At 37.3% G+C, this 15,484-nt stretch overlaps 1 protein-coding gene and 1 non-coding gene across 2 annotated transcripts in view; one reads left to right on the forward strand and one right to left on the reverse strand.

The window, feature by feature from the left end:
* The first annotated feature begins 1,377 nt into the window (after nt 1–1,377).
* GALNT3 (polypeptide N-acetylgalactosaminyltransferase 3) overlaps nt 1,378–15,484 on the forward strand; it is a 97,732-nt gene continuing 83,625 nt past the window's right edge. The window contains exon 1 of the mRNA XM_019458245.2: nt 1,378–1,510. The gene's annotated coding sequence lies outside the window, so the exon portion shown is untranslated. The remainder of the gene's footprint in view (nt 1,511–15,484) is intronic.
* On the reverse strand, nt 4,303–4,404 carry LOC128772710 (U6 spliceosomal RNA). Its single transcript, XR_008416874.1, has one exon. It is a non-coding gene; the product is annotated as a U6 spliceosomal RNA (small nuclear RNA).

Here is a 15,484-nt window from a genome sequence, read left to right on the forward strand (position 1 = left end):
GCAAGGTGTTTAAAGCTGGAGTCCCTTCTCATCTCCCCACTGGAGAAAAATTCTACTACTTAGCATCATCTCCTACGAAAGCATTCATGATTAGTCAAGTGATCCCTATTACTGATAGGAGACTGATATTTACATCAGGTGCATTGGGACATAAAAAGACAAGAACTGCCGTCACACACCGTTGACAAAAGTATACATGAAACAAAACAGTGGCAAAATATTGCATAACTAGTTGATGTGCCTAGTGTCATTTGCCTGATGAAAGATGTAACTGCAGCTTTTTGTTTTTGTTTTTACCTGAAAAATAGTTGGCCATGTTACATTAGCTTCAGGTGTGCAACATAGTGATTGGACAAGTCTACACTAGGCTCACCACAAGTGTAGCTGTCATCTGTCACCCTACAACACTGTTACAATGCCATTGACTGTATTCCCTACGCTGTAACTTTTATCACCGTGAGTTCTTCATTCCATAATTGGAAGCCTGCCCCTCCTGCCCCCCTTTGCCCACTTTGCCCATTCCCCGCCCCCCATGTCCATCCCCTCTGGCAACCTTTTCATGAGCCAAATTTCAACAACAGCTGTTGAATGGTATTTAAAGGGTGCATTATTTGTAGAAATCTCTTTTCAGGAGTACTGGAAATTTTTAACTTTTATATATTAGCTGAAAGAAAAAGAAGGCACTTTATTATATTCCAATAAGCCCTCTCCAACCCTTTTGTTTCTTGACTTGATACTGGTTCTCTAGCTTTCTTCCCGCCCCCCCTTCCCTTCCTCCTCCTCTTCCTCCCCTTCCTCCTTCTCCTCCTCCTCTTATAAAATAACTTCACCATCTTTACTAGTGCAAACCTCACATTGATTCTGATGAAAGAAGCAATAGAATTTCTGGACACTGTGTACTTTTAGATAATGCACCTCTACAATGAATCAGTTTCTTTTTCTAATTTTGCAGATCATTTAGCAAAGTGTACATCCTACAATGGATTGTGTAAGTGCTTTTTCATGTGTGAGCTTATTATAATTCCTTTGGAAATTTTTCTTTGTGATTTTAACATCCTCTGGGGTAGGGTGCTAATGTTCTGTATTTACTTTTGTTTTTATTTTGCTCTGGTTGCCTTTTAAACCCAACAGTCACTTCTCTTTCCTCGTGATAATCACTTCTGTTATGATCTGAGAGCATTTTGTTTTTCTTCACTGTAATCCTAGCTGATTGTACAATATCTTCATTGTTGCTCAGTAAGTCTGGAGGTTTCAGCTGCAGTGTCCAAACATGATGAGCTTCAGTCATGGCTACTGACGGGGTTTCAGGCTTTCAGCTGGTCTTTGGAACAACCTTATGTACTGCCTTTAATACCACGTCATTGGACATTTGTTCTTCTAGATGATCTGATGGAGATTACACTTCAGAATCACTTCCTTGGAATGCCAAAGATGCATTTTCCTCTCATTCATTAAGGAGGAAAAAAGAAAGAAAATATAAAATGAATGAATTGAAGAGTCTGCCTGACAGGTATCTTTTCGTGAGTATTTTCCACTGCCATCCCCTCCCATTTTAAACTAAAATAGTGTGTAACTGAATGCCCACTCACATTTACCTGTATTTTTTTTTAAAGCAACTCCTCCACACCAAAAAATAATAGTCGCTCCACTTACACAGAGGAAAAAATACTAATATTTTCAGAAACCTAGAAAGAATTTTGAATCCCAGAATTTTAAAGACAAGTTGCAGATAATTTAATCTTGTAAGCATTAAATTGAGGAAAATTACAAAATGAATTATAATAACATGGGTTAATTGTTGACCTTTAAGGTGGAAAGTAAAAGAATATTCTTAAATTTAGTGAACTGTAAATGTTTTAATTATTGTCATATTATTTTAAAAGGGGCTTTCCACTAGACATTCTTAAATCAGACTTAAAAATTGCATAAAACTTTTTTTATTTTTTTAACATTTTTATTCATTTTTTGAGAGACAGAGAGAAACAGAGTATGAGGGAAGGACAGAGAGAGAGGGAGACACAGAATCTGAAGCAGGCTCTGAGCTGTCAGCACAGAGCTCCATGCGGGGCTGGAACCCACAAACTGCAAGATCATAACCTGAGCTGAAGTCGGCCACTTAACTGACTGAGCCACCCAGGGGCCCCAAAAATTACACAAAATTTTTGATTGCCATGATAGTTCTTATAATTTATATGTATATGTATATTAGAAGAAAAAAATAGATACATACACATTTATTTTTTTCATTTGTCAGTATTGAGAAGTTTTTAAAGTATCACAGAACACATCTAATATGGATTATTTTTTCTGTTACAAATGGTAAACTGATTCAATTATCTTCTACAGCTTTCTTCATTGAAAATTGTCACCTATCACTTGTTGGTAATCTTGATTTGAATGTTACTGCCCAGAAATATGCCTAAATGCTTTGTCACTTTTTAAGGAATGGAGTTCTTTCTTTGGAGACAATGCATTACATGTAAATTTGTGATGTATCATATCTGTGACTTGAGGATGTACTGAAAATGTTATATTTACACAGGAGTATTGTCTCAGTAGGGCATTAGAGTTGACTGTATGTGATTATTTAATAGTACTACAGAAACAAAGATAGGAATTAGAAGATGATCTTCTGGCACGTTTCATTCCCTTCAGGAAAATAACCTGTAAACCCCTGAAAAAGCACCTTTCATTAATACTGATTGAAGACATTACTGAATTGGAGTGTGACTGTGGCAGTCTAGCATATTGCAGTTTATGCTTTTAGACCTTTTAAGTGTTGCTGTCCTGTGTGCACTCTGTGCTTGCACACTGAGAATTATTCACGTGGGCATTCAGTTGTCCTCATGCTGTTCTGATGGCCATTGCATGACATGATGCACAGCCCAGATCACCCAACCCTTCTTCAACTCTATCCATGATAGTCCTGCAAGGCGGGGTGGTGGCTCATGGTTAAGGAAGCCTCTAGTTTGGAAGAATGTAGACCAACTCGGAAATTGTTTTACTGCTGAGCTTCTGTAACCAGCCTGGGTGGTCAGGTAAATCTTTCATCCTGACCCAGTAGGGCCAAGTGGTTATTGTTATTTTTTGTTTGCATTCTGAGAAATGAGATTGAAATGTTTCCTAGTTAAGGTTACTTTAAGGAGTAAAGAAAGAGAAATGGTGCTCTACTATTTTTAAAGTACCTACTATGAACAGGGCATGGTATTAGTGTCTGAAAGGCTTATGTTCGTAGGTCGTAGTTTATGTACTGTCCGCCAGTGCTAAAAGCTCAGCCTCAAAGGACCTCCAGTGAAAAATTGCTAACTGAAATTTTGTTACAGTTCTACTGCTAAGTATATAGACGTAGTTTCATTCATGAGTTTTACTCTATGTGTCTGAAGAGTAGCATTTTAATGAGAAAAAAGCCTGGGAAATTGTATTCATATCTCTTCAGCTATGCTAAATTTTGCTGTTACTATAGCTAAGACCTTATTAAGATTCAGATTTTATTAGCCTCTGGAAATTTTTGGAGTAAGCAGAAGAGAGCAAAGAAAAAAAACTTACTTTGAACTTCACTAGTAAAATGCAGGAGCAGCACAATAAAATAGGTACTGATAAAATTTTATCTGGTGTCTTGGTTGATCGCCTTGTGGAAAAAAATGAACTATAAACTCCAAATGGGACACATTTATCTATTAGTAAACAGGAAAATCCTAATAAAAATTATGACTGTCTCATTTAAAATAATTTCAATCAGAAAAGATTTTCTAATCTAGATCCACCACACTTTTAGAATGTCTCTTAGGTGTTTGAGTTGGATACACACACCAGGAAATAAGGAGAAAACAACTACTCTTCATGGTTGTCACAAAGTCCATGGATCCTTTTCCAGTGGGAGAGGATGTGAATGTGGTAGGCATGGGGATAGCCAACAAAGGGTGGAACAGCTAAAACAATCATGGCGGAAAGAAATGACAGGAAATTGAGAAGGAAGACACTAATAAAAGGCAGACTGGATTTGTAAACACGTGGAAGTTCAGGGCTATTTGTATAATGCTAAGCCTTTACACCCCAATGGCTGCTGTACACATTACTGCCTTTTGTCATAATAAAATAGTTGATCTAGTGATCCTATGCTTAAAAGTATATCATTAATTTTTATTCACTGTACAAACTAGAAAATTCTACAGAAAGTGTTTAGATTAAGAAAAAGAGGTGGGTGAACTAAAAAGAAGTAGTCATAGGGTTAAGTGATGGATCACTTACATAAAACACCATTCCCCAAAGGTATAGATAAATGGAGTAAATCCCCCTCCCTTTTTTAATATGGAACATGTCACGAATTTGCATGTCATCCTTGCACAAGGGCCATGATAATCTTCTCTGTATCATTAAATGGAATAATTTCTTATTCACCTTAGTTTTTTCTTTTTTCCTCCATCTATCTGCTACCTTTCAAAATAGGCAAAAATCATTTTCAACCAAATGATAACATTTACTGTAGGACATACTCCCTCAAATTTGTAGCCAAGTGATAATTGTATTTACAGCAGAGGTATGTGCCTTGTATTTTCTGTTTTGTTTGCCTTGCTTCCATTTGTTTATTTCTTGCTTCATTCATTTATAATTTCTAACTTCCTGTGTGAGTTCTAAAACACTAGATGGTAAATGTATTCTTAACCACATGTCTAAACAATGTCAAATATGTGTAATGGTTTGGAAAAGGCATACATCAAAACAAAACAAAACAAAAAAAACAAAAAAAACACAAAAAAACAAAAAAGAACAGGCATACATCAGCTATTCCTTGTAATTTCTTCCTTGTGAAATCAGATTGACTGGAATAATATGTGTATGCACACACCACACACACACACACACACACACACACACACACACACACACATATATATACACACACACACACCATTGGTATGTCCTGCCTTGTTGAGCTGGGTGTTAACAAGGACCTGAGCATGGAGATCCCACAGTCCTTGACTAGAGAGTATATAAGTGGAATGCACCATGAAACCCAGGCTTAAGTCTCTTTTGGCTGTTTATTCATAGATACATTATCTACTACAAGATTGCTCTGCTCAAATGTAATGATTTCAACAGATTCTCTTCCATTAAGGCAAGACTAATGCACAAGTTCTAACACTTTGCCAAAACATTTATCATTGTATTTTCTCCAAGTACAAATCTAAGAAATTACCCACTTTATTTTTAGAAAAAAAAAAATCTCTCTATTCTCTTCAGCATTTGAGAGTGTGTTATCCTTATGTGGCTCTTCTCCCCAGTAAAACGTGGGGTATCCATTTTTAAATTCAAATATCTCAGGTCAGTGTAAGGTCTTCAGCCTATAAGAATAAAATTTCATTCCACAGCATTTTTAGTTGTCTTTTGGGGGACCTCAAATGCTGAAGGATGTGTTAATCATACCCTTTAGTCCATAATGAACAATTATTAGTCCGGTCAAGACCCCACCTTTTTTTCTTTCATATGTTTTTTCTTTTAATCTCTTCCCTATCCATCTACCCCCTGCCCCCACCTCATCTATCTTTCCCTTGCCTACATGCAGCCATTTTTAATGAGTTTGATGTAGGTTATTGTAAATGTTCTTTAAAAATACATAAACTGGGCTCAGTCGGTTGGGCATCCAGCTTCAGCTCAGCTCATGATGTCACAGTTTATGAGTTTGAGCCCTGTGTCAGGCTCTGTGCTGACAGCTCGGAGCCTGGAGCCTGCTTCAGATTCTGTGTCTCCCCCTCTCTCTGCCCCTCCCCTGCTCATGCTCTGTCTCTCTCTCTCAAAATACGAACATTAAAAAAATAAATAAAAATACATAAACTGATTATATGTATGCATTTTTTTTTTCTTTTTGAGAGAGAGAGAGAGAGAATGAGCAGGGGTAAGGGCAGAGAGAGAGGTGGGGAGAGAATCTTAAGCAGGCTCCATGCCCAGAGCAGAGCACAACACAGAGCTCGATCTCACAACTGTAAGATCATGACTTGAGCCAAAATCAAGAGTCAGATGCTTAACCAAATGTGTCATTCAGGCACCCCTGTATGCACATCTTAATATTCAGAAGTGTTCTTATACAGTAGATTTAATTCTTTACTCTCTCCTGTACTTTTTATTCATTCAATGCCTTATCTTTAAGATGATGTTATACATACTAATTCATAGCTTCTAACCACTACATGTTATTTCATAGGAGGCATCCAACACTTTTTAATTATCCAGTCCTTCAATAACAGGTCTAGGTTGACACCTGGACCCAGCTTCTATAAAATAGGGAGTTGACACTTTGTTAGGTTTTCAAAATATACATGGTGAATCTCTCCAAATATTGCAAATTGGTCTCATCAGTTCTAGTTAGCCAATAGCCTTGTACAAAGGTTCCCAAGACTTACCAACACTTGGTATTATTGAAGGTTTTAGTTTTTACCAACGTGATGAATATAAAGGGACTTCTCATTTTGATTTGTTTCTCTGACTGCTAGTGAGGGTGACCATTTTACTGTATACTTATGAGCCATTTGCAGTTCTTTTCTGTGAATTGTCTTTTTCACATCTTTTCCCAGTTTTTAAACTTGTTTCACTCTGTAGCATATTCATTGGTTTTTGAATATCAGATGATAGGACTAAATCAGGATGGTTGCCTATGGAACATCCTTGGGCTTAAAATATGGCATGAAAATTGGAAATCTGATTGTTTGTGGAAATTTCCAGTAGTGGGAACTGTTAATTACGTATTTGAATCACAGTTCACAACTTAATTGCTGATTGACTTGGAGCAAAGCACTTTTTCTCTGTGTCTCTTTTTGCGTGCATACGAAGCATGTGAGTGCACAGATGTGTGTAAAATGGGGGAAAGCAATACTTGTGTCTTACTGTGAAAGGCTTATTGTTATTTAATATAGGGTTATTTACTTAAAGTTCATCATACAGTACATGGGCAATTGTAAGTGCTCCATAAAGTCAGTGCTTCCTATTCTGTGTGATGTATATGAGGAACTCGGTAAGTAGAAGATGGTAATATTCACATCGTCATCATCATTGTCATTGTACGTTTGGGAAGGTTTGGGGAAAACTTTACCTGAAGTAAAAACAGATCACCTATCTTCTTAAGATCTTTTTTGGTCCCGTATGTTCATAGAATTCACCCAAATCTAAACCTTGCAGGTCACATAAATATTTTTTGTATGCTGTTGTCTTAAAATCTTTTAAGATAACTCCTTTGAATGTTTCCAAACTGATTTTAAAATGACCAAATAAGCCCTTTAAAAAATCTGGAAACTTTAACTGAAGCTGTATTCCTTTCTCCCTTCCTTCCTTTCTTCCTTCTGATGGAGGGCTAGTTATTTATGTAGCATCTTTATAACCTAACACCTTATATTAGTTCTCTCTTGCTGTGTGATGAATTACCACAAATTTAGTGGCTTAAGACAGCGCCCATTTATTATCTCACAAGTTCTGTGAGTCTGGAGTCTGTGCCTGACCTAGTTGGGTCTTTTGCTTAAGGTCTTACACAGCTGCAAGCAAGGTACCAGCTGGGTCGTATTCTAATCTGGAGGCTTAACTAGGGAGGAATCTGCTTCCTAGTTCGTTCAGGTCGTTGGCAGAACTCATTTCCTTGCAGTGGACTGAAGACCCTAGCTTCTTGTTGAGTGTCAGCTAGAGGTTGCCTTCAGTTCCTAGCCGCCACCCCCCTTTCCTAGAGGCTGCCTACTGCTTCTTACCACATGGGCTTTCCCATGGCTTACCTCTCCCAGCCAGCAAGGACGCCTCTAGAGTAGTCTGCCTGCAAGACAGTCTTCTAGAAGGTAAGATAATCTCAAGAGTGACATCTCATTACTGCTACCATATTCATTGGTTAGAAGATGGTCAAAGATCTTGGTCACGTGCAAGGGGAGAGAATTGCAGAAAGGTGTGAACCTTTATGTAGTTATTTGTTCATAGTCCCATTTTTACTAATGTATCATACTAATGATACACACATAGGCCCAGTTTTACTAATGCTATACAAATAACTAGCCTTCCATTAGGGGTAAGGAAGAAAGAAAGGAAGGGAGACAGGAGGCGGGAATCATGGGGGTTCCCTTGTATGGTGTCTGCCACAAACCTCCAACGCCCCACTTGTAAACAGACACATAAAGGCAAAGACAGAGAACTCTGCTAAGGCATGTTATGTTCTGTCCTCCTTACTTGGAGATCTTAAAACTTTGTAAATTAATTTTTGTAATTATAAATTCTAAACTGTAATTGTAAATTTTATAAACTTTTTAACTATTTAATTCTTTACATTTATTTGTACTTCTAATGCCCATTTAGATCCTACATCTCACAGAGCTTACAGGTTTGGGGGAATCAAAATATAAATTGCAACTATAATATAATGTCACAAATGTTATCAGAGACAAATTAAAGTGATGGGCAGTCATATGGAAGGGATACCCAACCTATGCTGGAGAGGAAGGGAAAGATTTATCAGAGGAAATGACCACACATTTTAACTGAAAACCTAGAAGAGCAGTAAAGTAGTCAAATATAGAAGTCTATGCTGAGAACCAACATTTTTTATGACCTAAACAGCAAGCAGAATTGCCCTTAATTTAACCTGTCTGCTTGAAATTACAGCTTAAACCTCAAAAAAATTGCAGTAAAGTTTTAGTGATACACTAGTAAAAATGGGACTATGAACGAACTCATAAAAGATTATATTATGTTGTTGAATAAGATTATTAGCTATCTAAACTTGGGTAAAACTCTTTACTTCTTGATGGTTCAGTTATCTCATCTATAAAATGAGTTCAAGTTTTTCATTTCTAGGATATTTAACTGGTTCTAAATTCCATGATTCTATGAGCTTATAGGGTTGAGAATGGCTTTATGTAAACAGGAACGATGGTTCTGGAAAGCACTTCTGCTGAGATCCAAACCTAGGTCTCTCAGCCAGTCAAGGCAAGACCTCCACCAGCCAAGACTTTGTGGGGATTATCATAAGGCTCCCACTCCTGGTGGATACACTATAGAAAGGCATTCCTTTAAGACTCAGAGTTTTTTCAAGAGCAGTGAGGGATGGATTTCAGGGCCTCAAATGCTCTTGTACAGAGCAAAAAAGTATATGATGGTACTGAATCCAGTGTCACTTCTGATCCACTTATAACCACTCAAGCCTCCAGTTTCACAAGAAATCAGAAATGTTCTGGAAAAGGATACTACCAACCTCAGATACATGTAAAACTCCTGAACATTCCAGTTTTTGAGGTGCTCTTAGATTTATTTTTAATATTATTTACCTGGCTACATAACATTATTAAAGGCAGAATTGTGTGTTTTTATAAAATAAGTTGATTTCGTTTTCTCCCTTATTCAGTCTTTTTTTTTTTTTTTTCAGCCTCTGGAATAATTACACTTCAGGCATTTGGGGAATGGCAAAATTATCAGATTTACAAGGTGAAGGCTACCATCTATCAAGTTGAATTTGCCATTTGCCCCTTCTGAGTGATAGCTCCTGTCATAGCCCTCTCCCTCTGCCCCAGAGCCATTAGTCCACATCAGCCAGTCCCCTTCCTGGGAGCAGACACCCCCAGCTGGCTCCTCCAAGGGACTTGCTACCCACTGCACCCTGTGATTCATCTCCTCATGGCAGGCTGGTTGCTTGGTAGCTATTCAGGAGTCATTAGGCCCATTCAATCCCCACTGGTCCCAAAGGCTCAACCCAGCAGGCATCTCTTGTTCAGACAAGGGATCATTTAGGTTCCCTAATGCCCTAGAAACTAAATGCCTTCTTTGCTGCCTCAACAGATGGCTGTTGGGTGGACCATATTTTTTTGTTCAGATTTGGCACTGATCTGGATAGTCAAGGGCTGATCAGATCCTGGAGACAACCAACCTGAGTCTGACAGTCCTCCAGAACATGACACCCACTTCCACCATATGACAAAGCCCAAGTAGGGTCCAGAATGAAAGTATGAGGAATAGTATATATATTGAGTAATGTTTTATAGATATAGGGGATAAGAAACCACTACTTTGACCATAGCAATTTATTGAGATTGAGCTCAGAGAAATGGTCAACTTTAATTATTATTACTATCATTATCAAAATGGCTAATATTTATACCTATTAATCGTTCACTATGTGCAGACTTTTTACTAAGCACTCTACTGAATTATCTAATGAAATCCTCACAATGTTCAGAATTGCTACCTACTATTATTTTTTTCAAGGGCACTCTCCTTTGTTTCGTAAATAATTTTACAATAATTAGTTAGTAAAATGAAATTTAAATGACTCCCTAGAAGGTGCTTAAAAATGAGAAAGATGGATATGTACTGACAGGAAAAGATGTTCAAGGGATATTTTAAATCGGAAAACAAAATGACACAAAACCCAAAAGCTGTTGCAAAAGTTTCTTTTCTGTAATTTTAAACTTCCTGCAAGAATGATTGCATTTATTTTGTAAAGAGAAAATGTGTATATCACCATACCAAAAAAATTTATTCACAAGGAATTATGAATTAAACTGTTAATATAGTTAATTCTAAAGAATGGGGTGGGGAAGAGAAGGAAGAGGATGGACTTTACTCAAGTCTTTGTAATTGTAATTGATTTTAACTACAAGTATTAATTGATTCTTGTAATGGAGAACTTTCTAAAGGTTAAATTAAGTGAATAAAAGATACTTTAGTTTTGTTGGGTTCTATATATTTTCTGTATATTACTCAAATGAGTATTGCATCAAAGTTTTAAAGCATCAATAAAATGCAAGCCTCTAAACATTCACAATTGGCTAAAACTAAGTAAACCTAACAAAAGTAAAGAAGTCTGTGTCTGTTTGTTTTTATTGGCCTAGATAGATTGATCCAAGTAGAGTGTGCTGGCAGTTAGCTAATTCCTTATCATAATTTAATGATGATAATTATGACCAACATTTATACAGTGATTTTTAGATTTACAGATTAAAAAGCATATTTCCTTATATTTTTCATTTGACCCTTAGAATGACTCTTATGGAGCTATTTTATTCTAATAACTCCCCTGTGTCAGGAACTCTATAAAGTTCTTGACATATACTATCCCATTTAATCTTTAAAAACAGCCCTAGGAATCAGGCATGTCTTCGGTTCAGCAGCAAGTTACAGAAAATAAATAACAATACCTTAAACAAAATAGAAATATGTGTTTTTTTCTTCTCAAAGAGCCTGGGCAAAGGATCTAGGGCATTTGTGGCGATTTCATAATCGTAAGTGACCCAGGTTCCTGCTCTTGCTCTGCTCTGCTTCACAAGCTGCTTACATCTCATTTTTCAAGACAACTGATTCAGTTCCACCTGCTGTGTCTGAATCCCAGCCTGCAGAAGGTGGAGGGGGGGGTGGGGGGGTGGGGAAGAAAACAAAAGGATGATCTCCCTCTTCTCTTAGGGAAACTTCCTGGAAGTTGTAGATACCTACCACCTCCATTTTTATCTCTTGGGGCAGAAATTTATCACATAAACATATCTAACTGCAAGAGAGACTGGAAATGTGGACTTCATTTTGGGTATCCTGGTGTCTAGCTAACGTTTGAGGAGTCTTGGCTGATAAAGAAAGAATGGATATTGATATAAAATTAACTGTCTGTCGTAGCATGCTCTTTCTCTAAGTGAAGAAACTGAGGGTAAGAGAAGTTAACAAATATGCCCAATGTTGCACAGCTAGGAAGCAATAGACCCAAGTGGTATGTCTGATGGGCATGCTCTTTTCACTGTGATACACTGTCTCTTGGACACTCAGTTAATCTATTGCCCAAGATAGAATGCAACTAATCAGATAAAAACACTTTTTCATCAAAAGGCCAACAGAGCAAAGTTTTGCTTTTGGTGTGAGTATCTGTTTGCTGCATTAGTTACTCTGTTTACCATGAATAAATAGATACTTTCTACATATTTACTTTTGGTCAATTCATAGTTTAAAAGTAGAGTTCCTAGGATGAATTACAATGCATCCATGTAATAGCTGTAAACTAACATTCAGTCACTTTTTAAAATAGAGAATATATTCTCTCTACACACATATATTATATATATAATTATGTATAATCTATTATATATATTATATATGTATAATCTATTATATATAATTATATATATTGTATATTAATCTATTATATATTATCTATTATATTAATATATATTATATATTAATTATATATATTAATATATATAATATATATAATCTATTATATATATAATCTTATCTATTATATAATAAGGAAATCCTTGGGTAAAGAGAAATGGCCTCCCTTAGACCTATCAGGAAGACTGTCTTGTTAAGTTAATATCAGAAACTATGATACACATGAGATTGAATTCAATCAGATAAAAGGATAGAATGACATTAGTTTGATGATGATTGCAATAACAAGGGAAAGCAGTTACCTATCAGATGTTATGTGTCTATGGGTCTTAGGCTGTAACAGAAGTAGAGATTTGTGTCCAGCTACAACTGCACAGTTGGGCACTTGAAACGTGACTAGCCCAAATTGAGCAGTGCTAGAAACATAGAATAACAAAGATTTTTGAAGACTTACTACAAAAATAAGAATGTAAAATAACATTAATAATTTTATATTAAAAATGATTTTATACTGACTACATGTTGAAATTATATTTTAGATATATTGGATTAAAAATATGTCATTTAATTTAATTTCACCTGTTTCTCTTTACTTTTTTTTTATTTTTATTTTTTAATGTTTATTTATTTTTGAGACAGAGAGAGACAGAGCATGAATGGGGGAGGGGCAGAGAGAGAGGGAGACACAGAATCGGAAGCAGGCTCCAGGCTCTGAGCCATCAGCCCAGAGCCTGACGCGGGGCTTGAACTCACGAACCGTGAGATCGTGACCTGAGCTGAAGTCGGACGCTCAACCGACTGAGCCACCCAGGCGCCCCTCTCTTTACTTTTTAAAATATGGCTACTAGAAAATTTCCTGCTTGCATTTGAGGCTCGTGTTATATTTCTTTTCAACCCTGATGGTTTACATAAACAGCAGTAAAGAAGAAGATAAGGATAGAGGGTCTCTATCATTGTCCAGGAGGAAATAAAAGTCTTGCTCTGGAGTGCATGCAATTTCCCAGCCACTAGAGAGATGCTTTCTGTGTCTAAGTAGCAATATTTCAACAGGATTTCTAAAGACTGAGTTAACATCCTCTGGAAAATAATCCCATAACTATGAACTATCCCATTCCCTTTTGGGGCGCCTGAGTGGCTCAGTCAGTCAAGTGTCCGACTTTGGCTCAGGTCATGATCTTGTAGTCTGGGAGTTCAAGCCCCACTTTGGGCTCTGGGCTGACATCTTGGAGTCTGGAGACTGCTTCGGATTCTGTGTCTCCCTCTCTCTCTGCCCCTCCCTACTCACACTCTGTCTGTCTCTCTCTCTCAAAAAAAAAATAAATAAAAAATAAATAAATAAACATTAAAAATAATAAAAAAAGATTCTACCCTCAGAGAGGAGGAAAAGAAGAAAAAAAATAAAGAAAAGTGGAGATGGGGGTGGCGGGGGAGAACCATCTGATGACTAATATGGACTTCGCAGATTTTCCAACATAACAAGGAGTGTCTGGAATAGGAGACAAATGCATTTCTGGTTATTAAAAGACTGAAGTAAATACATTGTTGTTGAACCAGTTATGATGCTTTTAACCACAAATAATAGATAACTGATGTGAGCAATAAGGAAACACGTGGTTTTAACACTAAGGCCAGAGATAAGGCAGAATCTGGGTGATAAGTTTCCATTCCCCTACAGATTTCTCAGGCTCTGCCTTCTAGGCATATTTGCTTTATCTTCAAATTATGTCAAATAACATAATAAATTAATAGCTTCATTTCTTCTTTTTATTCCATTTCATTCTTGCCACATTCCTCGTCCTTAAAAATTGTAAAAATATAATTTTATCAATCTTTTCATAGGTTTTTGCTGGCATTTATTTACTTGCTTACGTATTTAGAACCTATACCAGGGAAACACAATTCTTGCTGTTTAGGAGCTTGCTGTCTCTTTCTTATTACATGAAATAGACAAATGCATGACAAATGCATGACCTAAACACCCATCTAGAAGTTTACATCTTTGAGAACCGGTGGCCACATTGAGTGGAACAGCCAGATTGGTCAGTCGAAATTATTCCTGACAGGAAACTTGTATCAGCAGGCTTTTCTGTTCTTCAGTGATTTAGATCCCTCAGTGACTAATGCTTGTGGAACTATTGACGATTCTTGCTAAATGTCTTTATCAAAAGACAAGAGTGAGGTTTTAATTCTCCATGAACTTCTTTTTCTCTTTCCGCCCAGGAAAAAAATCATGAAGGGGGCTCTCTAGGGCATGCCTCCAGGAAAAAGGCCAGGTTTGTCTTTTGATTTTTACTGCCATGGCACAATTTCTCCAAACACATCCAACAGGGGGCTCCAGGGAGAAACAAATCATCCCCCACTTTGAACTGGTGAAGCATTTTGTCTGACATTCTTAAGTGGCATTTTAGATCCCTTGCAGTTTGAACCAGACCATCCTGATTAAAGTTCCTATTTTAGAGGTTTTAGATGTGTTATCTCACATTCTATGATCAGGTTCCCTGTGGAAGTTCTCTCTTTAATTCTTTGAGAAGTAGATTTTTTTTTTAATGTTTATTTATTTATCCTGAGAGAGACAGAGACAGTGTGAGTAGGGGAGGGGCAGAGAGAGAGGGAGATAGTACCTCAAGCAGTCTCTGCACTGTCAGTGCAGAGCCCTATGAGGGGCTCAAACATCTCGAAACCGAGAGATCATGACCTGAGCCGAAACCAAGAGTCCCATGCTTAACCAACTAACTGAGCCACCCAGGTGCCCCAGTTTTGTTTTGTTTTAATGCCTATTTAAAACCTAGGAAACTAAAGCCCAGAGAGTGAATGGCTCCCTAACCTTCCAGCTCTTTACCAAAAGCATTTGGAAGCCACAGTGAACTATGATACTGATCTCCTCTTCAAGACGTGCAAGGATCCAGGAATTCCCTGGTCATTGCACAATAAATCTCATACCTTCATCAGGGAGTTCAGTTGGCAGGAGGGGCAGGGGGTTCTAAAAACATTAGGAGGAGGAGCCGCTGGGTGGCTCAGTCAGTTGAGCATCCACCTCTTGATTTCTACTCTTGATTTTGGCTCAGGTCATGATCCCAGGATCCTGGGATAAAGCCCAGTGTCAGGCTCTGGAATGAACATGGAGAACACTGGAGCCTGCTTAAAATTCTCTGTTTCTCCCTCTGATCCCCTTCCCCACTCACCCTCTCCCTTTCTCTAAAATTAAAAAAAAAAAAAAAAAAAGTTTGTTTTTTTTTTAACTCAAAAACTTCGGAGGAAACCAAAACCAAGCTCTATCTCCATTTCAGTTTTCCAGTTTTTCATTGTCAGGCATTGGATTGCGAGAGTTAGGCTGCTATACTCTTTTTCTGCTTTCATGTTCAACAAGAAAACATGG

This window comes from Panthera pardus, unplaced genomic scaffold, assembly GCF_024362965.1.
Source record: "Panthera pardus isolate Hobbes unplaced genomic scaffold, ASM2436296v1 HiC_scaffold_10, whole genome shotgun sequence".
Classification (NCBI taxonomy): Eukaryota; Metazoa; Chordata; class Mammalia; order Carnivora; family Felidae; genus Panthera; species Panthera pardus.